An 8,886-nucleotide genomic window follows, 5' to 3' on the forward strand; every position below is an offset into this window, starting at 1 on the left:
TCTACAGTGATGTCACCGTAGCGGGAAAATATACACAGTGATGTCACCGTACAAGAATTATATACTGTGATGTCACTACAGGGTTATTAAACACAGTGACATCAAATTAAACGAAGAAGCATAGTGATGTAACAGAGACTACAGAATGTACAACTGTGCACACATGGTGGGCTAGGGTGGGTTGGGGTACAGTAGTATTTCAACATCATGGATATAAAAAGGAAGGTAGTGGCACTTTCAACACATTTCTAGCTCAGACAGAGCTCTTTATCAAAATGTGAATCAATCTTGCACATCTTGATAAAGAGCTCTGTCTGAGCTAGAAACGCGTTGAAAGTGCCACTACCTTCCTTTTTATATCCATGATGTTGAAATAAAGAAAACCATTTTATGGGAGAAGCGCCTGGATTGAAGATTTTTTATTCATTCACTACTGAACCGATCTCTGTATCTATTCTGTTTGCATACCAATAAGGTACACTTTAAGGTCACCTGTTGGACCATTGATATTATCATGAAGAGAAAGGAGGTTAAATATCCGTTTTTGTGTTTTTGCATTTTTCCGTTTTAAGCCTTGTTCAGTTTTTATGCATGAACTGTTTTCTGTGTTATTTTCCCTGGCTAGGGAATAGTTAATGTTTATTATATCAATTTTAGTCTTTAGACATTTGTTGGCTTTTAGTACCTTGTTAAATCTTAGTGTGTGTTCACACTGTGAGTCTTGTACCTGTGCTCTGTATTTAGTATTCCTGTTTAGAGTCCTGACCTGTATTCCTCCATATTATGGAGTTTGGTTTTGTAATATTACTGTATGTTATCATGATTTGTTCTCAGTCTAGTGTTCTGTGTATTATATTTCTGTTTCCTTCTAGGCTAGAATCTTGATCACACGGTGGAGTGTGCCCGCTGGCTAGTAGTCTATTTGTCTTTGGTATTGATGGAGTGGACTGTCTAGTTTGTCCTTTGTTCAGTGTCCAGTGTGAACAGTGTTCTATGTTTCCTGACCTGTTTAGTGTTTTACTTCAGTTCATCTGTTCATTCCCTGCATCTCCTGGTTTCTGCTGTTCCATATCTAGTTTTGTTAATTTATTCATATCTGCCATTATTCTTGATTCTGGTTTCTGAACTGTATGTTAGTACGCTGTTTCCTGCCTTGTTTGTATATTTATATCCTGCCTGGTTTATCTGGTTGTTTTTCCGTTACATTTCTGACCTGTCCCCGACTTGTACTGTATTATTTGTGTACCTTACACCCATTGAACTTTAGTGCAGGAAGGGACCAGCTCCAAGTTGCCGATCTGCCGTTTAGGGCAGATGGGCAAGTAGGCAGGGAGAGTGTTTCTAGGGACATCTTAGGGCCCACTCTCTCTGTCCATCCCCTCAGTCATGACAGGAGGCACAATTTACTCCAGTTAAGTGAAAGACTGGATAATGTTCTGAGTCTCTCAATGTTGGCAACAATTTCTCCCACTGTCTCCTGAGACTTATTGACAAATATAAAAATGTAATTGGCATAGTCTGCACATTTTGATCAAAACGTACACTAACAACATAATAGTTTGATAAATATCCTGAGAAGCAAAGTTAAAGCTAACAGATTGTTAGTGTATGTTTTGATCAAAATGGGCAAGCCCACTCGCTTTATCATGAGTAGTGTTGCTCGCGAATATTATTCGCGAATATCGCATATTCGTGAATTTGCGAATTTCGTGAATATAGCGCTATATATTCGTAATTACGAATATTCTTTTTTTTTTTTTTTTCTTCACAGTACACATCACAGTGATCATCCCTCTCTGCTTCCAGCTTGTGTGGTGTAAAGAAGGCTGTAATACCACTGTATGAGACTGGCGTGCGAGAATTCGCATATGCGAAAATTAGCATATGTTAATTTTCGCATATGCGAAGTTTCGCATGTGTTAATTTCCGCATTCGCGTATTTTCGCATATGCGAAAATAAAACGAGAATATAACGAATATGCGAATATTCGCGAATATATGACGAATATTCGTCCATATATTCGCGAATATTCTCGAATTCGAATATGGCCTATGCCGCTCAACACTAATCATGAGTAGTGATGAATAGCAGGGGCCAAATTCGAATTTGTGATATTTCGTGACTATATGGCCAAATATTCGTCCTATGTTCGCGAAATTCATATATTTGCTGTTTTCATAATTTTTCATGCAAAAACTCTTAATGAAATTCCCATGGTGCACATGCACAATTATATCTTTCTCCTAATACAAGGGAGGGATCAGTGTCCAGTTTGGAAGCGCCGATATTTGCATACATAGTTGCATAAATATTTGCATAAATTTGGATGTAAAAAATGAATATTTGGCATTACGAATATATATCCCTATATTCTAAATATTCGTGAAATCGCGAAGTGCCCATATTCATGGTAAAAATTAGCATTTCGAATATTCACGCTCAACACTAAGCACAAGAGTAAAGTTGGCCACCAGAGTAAAGCGGGTCCCTACTACCCTAACTTAAAATGGCCTAGTGCTGGGCAGGGACCACCACTGCTCAACCACTGGGCTTCTCCCCCTATGGGCACTGGTGTCAGGGTGGTGGTGTCTGCCACCCAGCCCTATGCCATTTTAAATTAAAAAAGTTAGGGACCTTCTGTACTAAGGTGACCATGACCTGGCAAGTGGGCTTGCACATTTTCATCAAAATGTACACCATTAGTTTTATATATATACTAATAGTATAAAAAGGGAGGCAGTCCTGCTAGGCTAGGTAAGAGTAAAAGATATATGGTCAAAAATTAGAAAAAAGAGAAAACGTGTCTAAAATAGCATAAAATAATTACATTTATTTAGAGAATGATGTGAGGTCTGCGGCAGGGCCCTTGTCGCAGACTGGTCACTAGATAAAATGTTTACAATGGTATAAAATACAAAAAATATAAAACATAAACAGTGATATTGCATTTCAGCAATTGGAGAATGAGACAATGAAAGTGGACAATGGGACAGTGCAAACAGTATCTGTTTAGTTATACTGTAAAGTCGTATTAAAGGAGCTGGGATTAATCCAGATGAAAGTGCACGGCAAAAAAGTTAATAATCCAATAGTGCAACTTTCAGTAGCTCTGGAGCATCCCAGATTGGGGCCCACTATAAAAGTTTTTAGGTGCAGAGATACAGGCGATGCCCCCTCTACCCCGACGGCACGGGGACTGAATGCAAGAGGGCAATCGCTATACAGTTCAGGCACTTTGTGCCTCTTACCGGCTACAGTGTGCACAGTCAGATGTGTGCGGCTGTGCTTGCGATCCAGATGCACGTCCCTCTGTCCCGGTGGCACGGGAGAAATGTAGGAGGGGTGATAGGATCCGGTGCTTGGGGTCGGAGATGATGGCTGGGAAGCAGCGTGTGGCAGCGCTGTGAAGCCTAGCGATCGTAGCAGCATATGGCAGCGCTGGAGGTCTCCTCTCTACCCCGATGGCACGGGGAGCAGGTGAGAGGGTAGGTGAGGACCGGCAATGCAGTAACGATTTTCTCAGATGATGTGCAGGGTTGTCTTAACACCAGACGCATTTCGGGGAGCTGCATCCCCTTTTTCAATGGTGCAGGTTCAGGAAGACTCATTGTCCAATTGTTGAAGTGCAGTATCACTGTTTATATTTTATATTTTTAGTATTTTATATAATTGTAAACATTTTATCTAGTGACCAGTCTGCGACAAGGGCCCTGCCGCAGACCTCACATCATTCTCTAAATAAATGTAATAATTTTATGCTATTTTAGACATGTTTTCTCTTTCTCTTTTCTCTTCTTTCTAATTTTTGACCTTATATTTTTTACTCTTACCTAGCCTAGCAGGACTGCCTCCCTTTTTATACTATTAGTACTCTTTTTTGGCACATGGGTATGTGCAACGCAGTATCCTCGGTATAGGTTTTCCCTCTTTTTTACGTTGAGCTCCCACATTTTTGTAAAATTTTATAAATATGCAGGGAAACAAAGTATCTTTGTACAAGACATGGCTGTGTGGCCTTGTCTGTTTCTATACATTTATCTCACATTGTTTGGAATTATAAGTACACTCAGATAGGGCTTCTTTACGGTGCCTTATCTGTGCATTATGCTTAGAGCTCCCAATTAATGCTATTCTCTTTGTTGTATGAGCACAGGCTTCCATGTATACTGTACGTGTCATACAGCTAAGCATTTATCTACATTACCCTTTATATTATGTTACCTATTGTGTTTTTATGAGAGTCACCTATCCATTTTGTGAGTTCTTGTATGAAACTATTATGAATTAATATTAAATCATAGGGCTATTGTCCCATCCAGTTTTCTATTTGTTATTATTTTATAGTAGGAAAATAGATTGTACAATTATTTTCAAAAAATCTGCTAGGCATTATGCAGTACCAGCAGCAGAAAATGACTGGGCATTATCATTGCTAACTCTTAACATGTCATAAGATACCGCTGTGATCAGAGAGGTTTTCCATGTTTAAGGAAAAGGTGATTATGGAGTCGATAAAAAAAAAAAAAAAATGTATATATATATATATATATATATTCTCTCTCTGCCACTGCTGTGGACTGCCCAGTAGAAATGCCCCAGTGACTTCACCATTCACTGCTGGGACACCTTATTCAATGCTGGGACACCTTATTAACCCCTTAAGGACTCAGGGTTTTTCAGTTTTTGCACTTTCGTTTTTTCCTCCTTACCTTTTAAAAATCATAACCCTTTCAATTTTACACCTAAAAATCCATATTATGGCTTATTTTTTGTGTCACCAATTTTACTTTGCAGTGACATTAGTCATTTTACCCAATAATTCAGCGCAAAAAAGAAAAAAAATCATTGTGCGACAAAATCGAAGAAAAAACGCCATTTTGTAAATTTTGGGGGCTTCCGTTTCTACGCAGTGCATATTTCGGTAAAAATGATACCTTATCCTTATTCTGTAGGTCCATACGGTTAAAATGATACCCTACTTATATAGGTTTGATTTTGTCGTACTTCTGGAAAAAATCATAACTACATGCAGGAAAATTTATACGTTTAAAAATGTCATCTTCTGACCCCTATAACTTTTTTATTTTTCCACGTACAGGGCGGTATGAGGACTCATTTTTTGCACCCTGATCTGAAGTTTTTATTATTATGATTTTTGTTTTGATTAGACTTTTTGATCACTTTTTATTCATTTTTTAATGGTATAAAAAGTGACCAAAAATACGCTTTTTTGGACTTTGTAATTTTTTTGCGCGTACGCCATTGACCGTGCGGTTTAATTATTTATATATTTTTATAGTTCGGACATTTACACTGTTTTATTTTTTTTATGGGAAAAGGGGGGTGATTCAAACTTTTATTAGGGAAGGGGTTAAATGACCTTTATTAACACTTTTTTTTATCACTTCTATTAAAAAATCTTAATCCTTCCAGTACTTTTTAGGGACTGTATACTAAAGAGAAATCCAAAAAGAAATGCATTTCCTCTGATGTCATGACCACAGTGCTCTCTGCTGACCTCTGCTGTCCATTCTAGGAACTGTCTAGAGCATCATATGTTTGCTATGGGGATTTTTTCCTGCTCTGGACAGTTCCTAAAATGGACAGCAGAGGTCAGAAGAGAGCACTGTGGTCAGGACATCACAGGAATTGCATTTCTTTTTTGGATTTCTCTTTAGTATACAGCCCCTAGAAAAGGACTGGAAGGATTAAGATTTTTTTAATAGAAGTGATTTACAAATCTGTTTAACTTTATGGCACCAGTTGATTTAAAAAAAAATAAAAGTTTTCCCCGGGAGTACCCCTTTAATGGGGTAGTATGAAAATGGTCCAACACTTCCAACCCAAATTTCGTCCAAATGCTGCCAAATCTGGATATTCATTATCAAGAGGCTTACAGATTTAAATGGAATCCTTTTATCATTTGGTTTAAATAATACACTTACAATGGGTTTTAATGTCATTCTGACATCTTACTCAAGTAACTGGAGTTTTCTTGTTTCTGGCATGACAACAGTTGCTGACTGCAGACTGCAGTTTTAGTTGTTGCTGGAGTAAAGGGTGCCAGGTGCCATGCCAGGTTTTTCTAGTGTTTCTAAAAATCTTTTGAAAATGTATATGCACCTAGAAAGGGTTAAGCCTTAAAGGAAAACTGTTCACCCACTGAGTTATAGTGTGAGTGAACAGGAGGCCAATGAGGGGTCACTTATTTAAATATATCCAGTAGGTCCTGAGATATATCCCCCAAAATATCCTCTGCTGAATTCAGGGAATTGCGTGCAGGGGGCGGGACTTCAATTGAGGCGGGGCTTCATGACTCCACTTCCCTAGGATGTGGAGTCACAGACAATGAATATATAAATTAAGCCGATGAAGCCCCACCCCTGTGCATTATTCACTGAGTTCAGCAGATGATCTTCTGGGGGACATATCTCAGGACCTACTGGACATATTTAAGTAAGTGACCCCTCGTTGGCCTCTTGTTCACCCACTCTATAACCCAGTGTATTGGGTTTAATGTGGGTGAACAGACTGACAGTTTTCCTTTAATATACAGATGTAGCCAGCATCATCTTCATGCCTGGTGCATTAAGATATGAATTATAAATTATTATTATTATTCTTTTTATATAATAATAATCCCTGATGCATTAGGATATCTCAACACAACAAGCTGTATTGGGTTAACAAAATCAGGATAACCATGGCTACTTCTGTAGTTGTAATATTTGGTAAAAATCAATAGCTCAGCTTAAGAAATGTTAAAGGTTATGAACACTTCAGCAAAAGAAGTTATAGTGCTTCAGTGCTTGTTAAATAGAAAAGGAAGTTTGTGCGTCCTACAGTCTGAGCAGCACACAGCTCCTATACTTCTCAATGGTAACTGGCTACAAACAAAACTTTGAGTGGTATCAAAAAGGTTAAAAACATCTAGAGGAGGGAGCTATACTCTCTCAATACAGTAGTTTCAGGTGTTTGATTTAACCCCTTAAGGACTCAGCCCATTTTGGCCTTAAGGACTCAGACAATTAAATTTTTACGTTTTCATTTTTTGCTCCTAGCCTTCTAAAAATCATAACTCTTTTATATTTTCATCCACAGACTAGTATGGGGCTTATTTTTTGCGCGACCAGTTGTCCTTTGTAATGACATCACTCATTATATTATAAAATGTATGGCGCAACCAAAAAACACTATTTTTGTGGGGAAATTAAAACAAAAAACGCAATTTTGCTAATTTTGGAAGGTTTCGTTTTCACGCCCTATAATTTATGGTAAAAGTGACGTGTGTTCTTTATTCTGAGGGTCAATACGATTAAAATGATACCCATTATTATATACTTTTATATTATTGTTGCGCTTAAAAAAAATCACAAACTTTTTAACCAAATTAGTACGTTTATAATCCCTTTATTTTGATGACCTCTAACTTTTTTATTTTTCCGTATAAGCGGTGGTATGGGGGCTCATTTTTTGCGCCATGATCTGTACTTTTTTTTGATACCACATTTGCATATAAAAAACTTTTAATGAATTTTTTATAATTTTTTTTTTAATAAAATGTATTATAAAAGAAGGAATTTAGGAATAATTTTTTTTTTCGTTCACGCCGTTCACCGTACGGGATCATTAACATTTTATTTTAATAGTTCAGACATTTACGCACGCGGCGATATCAAATATGTCCATAAAAAAAAATTATGCTTTTTGGGGGTAAAATAGGAAAAAACGGACGTTTTACTTTTTTATTGGGGGAGGGGATTTTTCACTTTTTTTTTACTTTTACTTTTACATTTTTTTACATTTTTTTTTACACTTGAATAGTCCCCATAGGGGACTATTCATAGCAATACCATGATTGCTAATACTGATCTGTTCTATGTATAGGACATAGAACAGATCAGTATTATCAGTGATCTTCTGCTCTGGTCTGCTCGATCACAGACCAGAGCAGGAGACGCCAGGAGCCGGACGGAGGAAGGTGAGGGGACCTCCGTGCGGCGTTATGAATGATCGGATCCCCGCAGCAGCGCTGCGGGCGATCCGATCATTCATTCAAATCGCGCACTGCCGCAGATGCCGGGATCTGTATTGATCCCGGCACCTGAGGGGTTAATCGCGGGCGCCGGCCATTGCCGGCGGGTCCCTGGCTGCGATCAGCAGCCGGGATCAGCCGCGCATGACACGGGCATCGCTCCGATGCCCGTGGTTATGCACAGGACGTAAATGTACGTCCTGGTGCGTTAAGTACCACCTCACCAGGACGTACATTTACGTCCTGCGTCCTTAAAGGAGTAGTCCAGTGGTGACTCAGTGGTTTACAACTTATCCCCTATCTTAAGGATAGGGGATAAGTTGCAGATCGCGGGGGGTCCGACCCCTGGGGCCCCCCGCGATCTCCTGTACGGAGCCCCGACAGCCCGCGGGAAGGGGGCGTGTCGACCTCCGCACGAAGCGGCGGCCGACACGCCCCCTCCTTACCACTATATGGCAGAGCCGAAGCGCTGCCTTCGGCAATCTCCGGCTCTGCCATTGAGATGTATTGAGGGGGCGTGTCGGCCGCCGCCTCGTGCGGGGGTCGACACCCGCTATCTCGGCAGAGAGCCGGGGCCCCGTACAGAGAGATCGCGGGGGGCCCCAGCGGTCGGACCCCCCGCGATCTCAAACTTATCCCCTATCCTTAGGATAGGGGATAAGTTTTTCACCACTGGACTACCCCTTTAAGGGGTTAAAGGGGTACTTTTTTTTTTTTTTTTTAAATCAACTGGTGCCAGAAAGTTAAACAGATTTGTAAATCACTCCTATTAAAAAATCTTAATCCTTCCAGTCCTTTTTAGGGGCTGTATATTAAAGAGAAATCCAAAAAAAGAAATGCATTTCCTCTG

The sequence above is a fragment of the Hyla sarda genome, chromosome 9, assembly GCF_029499605.1.
Source record: "Hyla sarda isolate aHylSar1 chromosome 9, aHylSar1.hap1, whole genome shotgun sequence".
NCBI lineage: Eukaryota > Metazoa > Chordata > Amphibia > Anura > Hylidae > Hyla > Hyla sarda.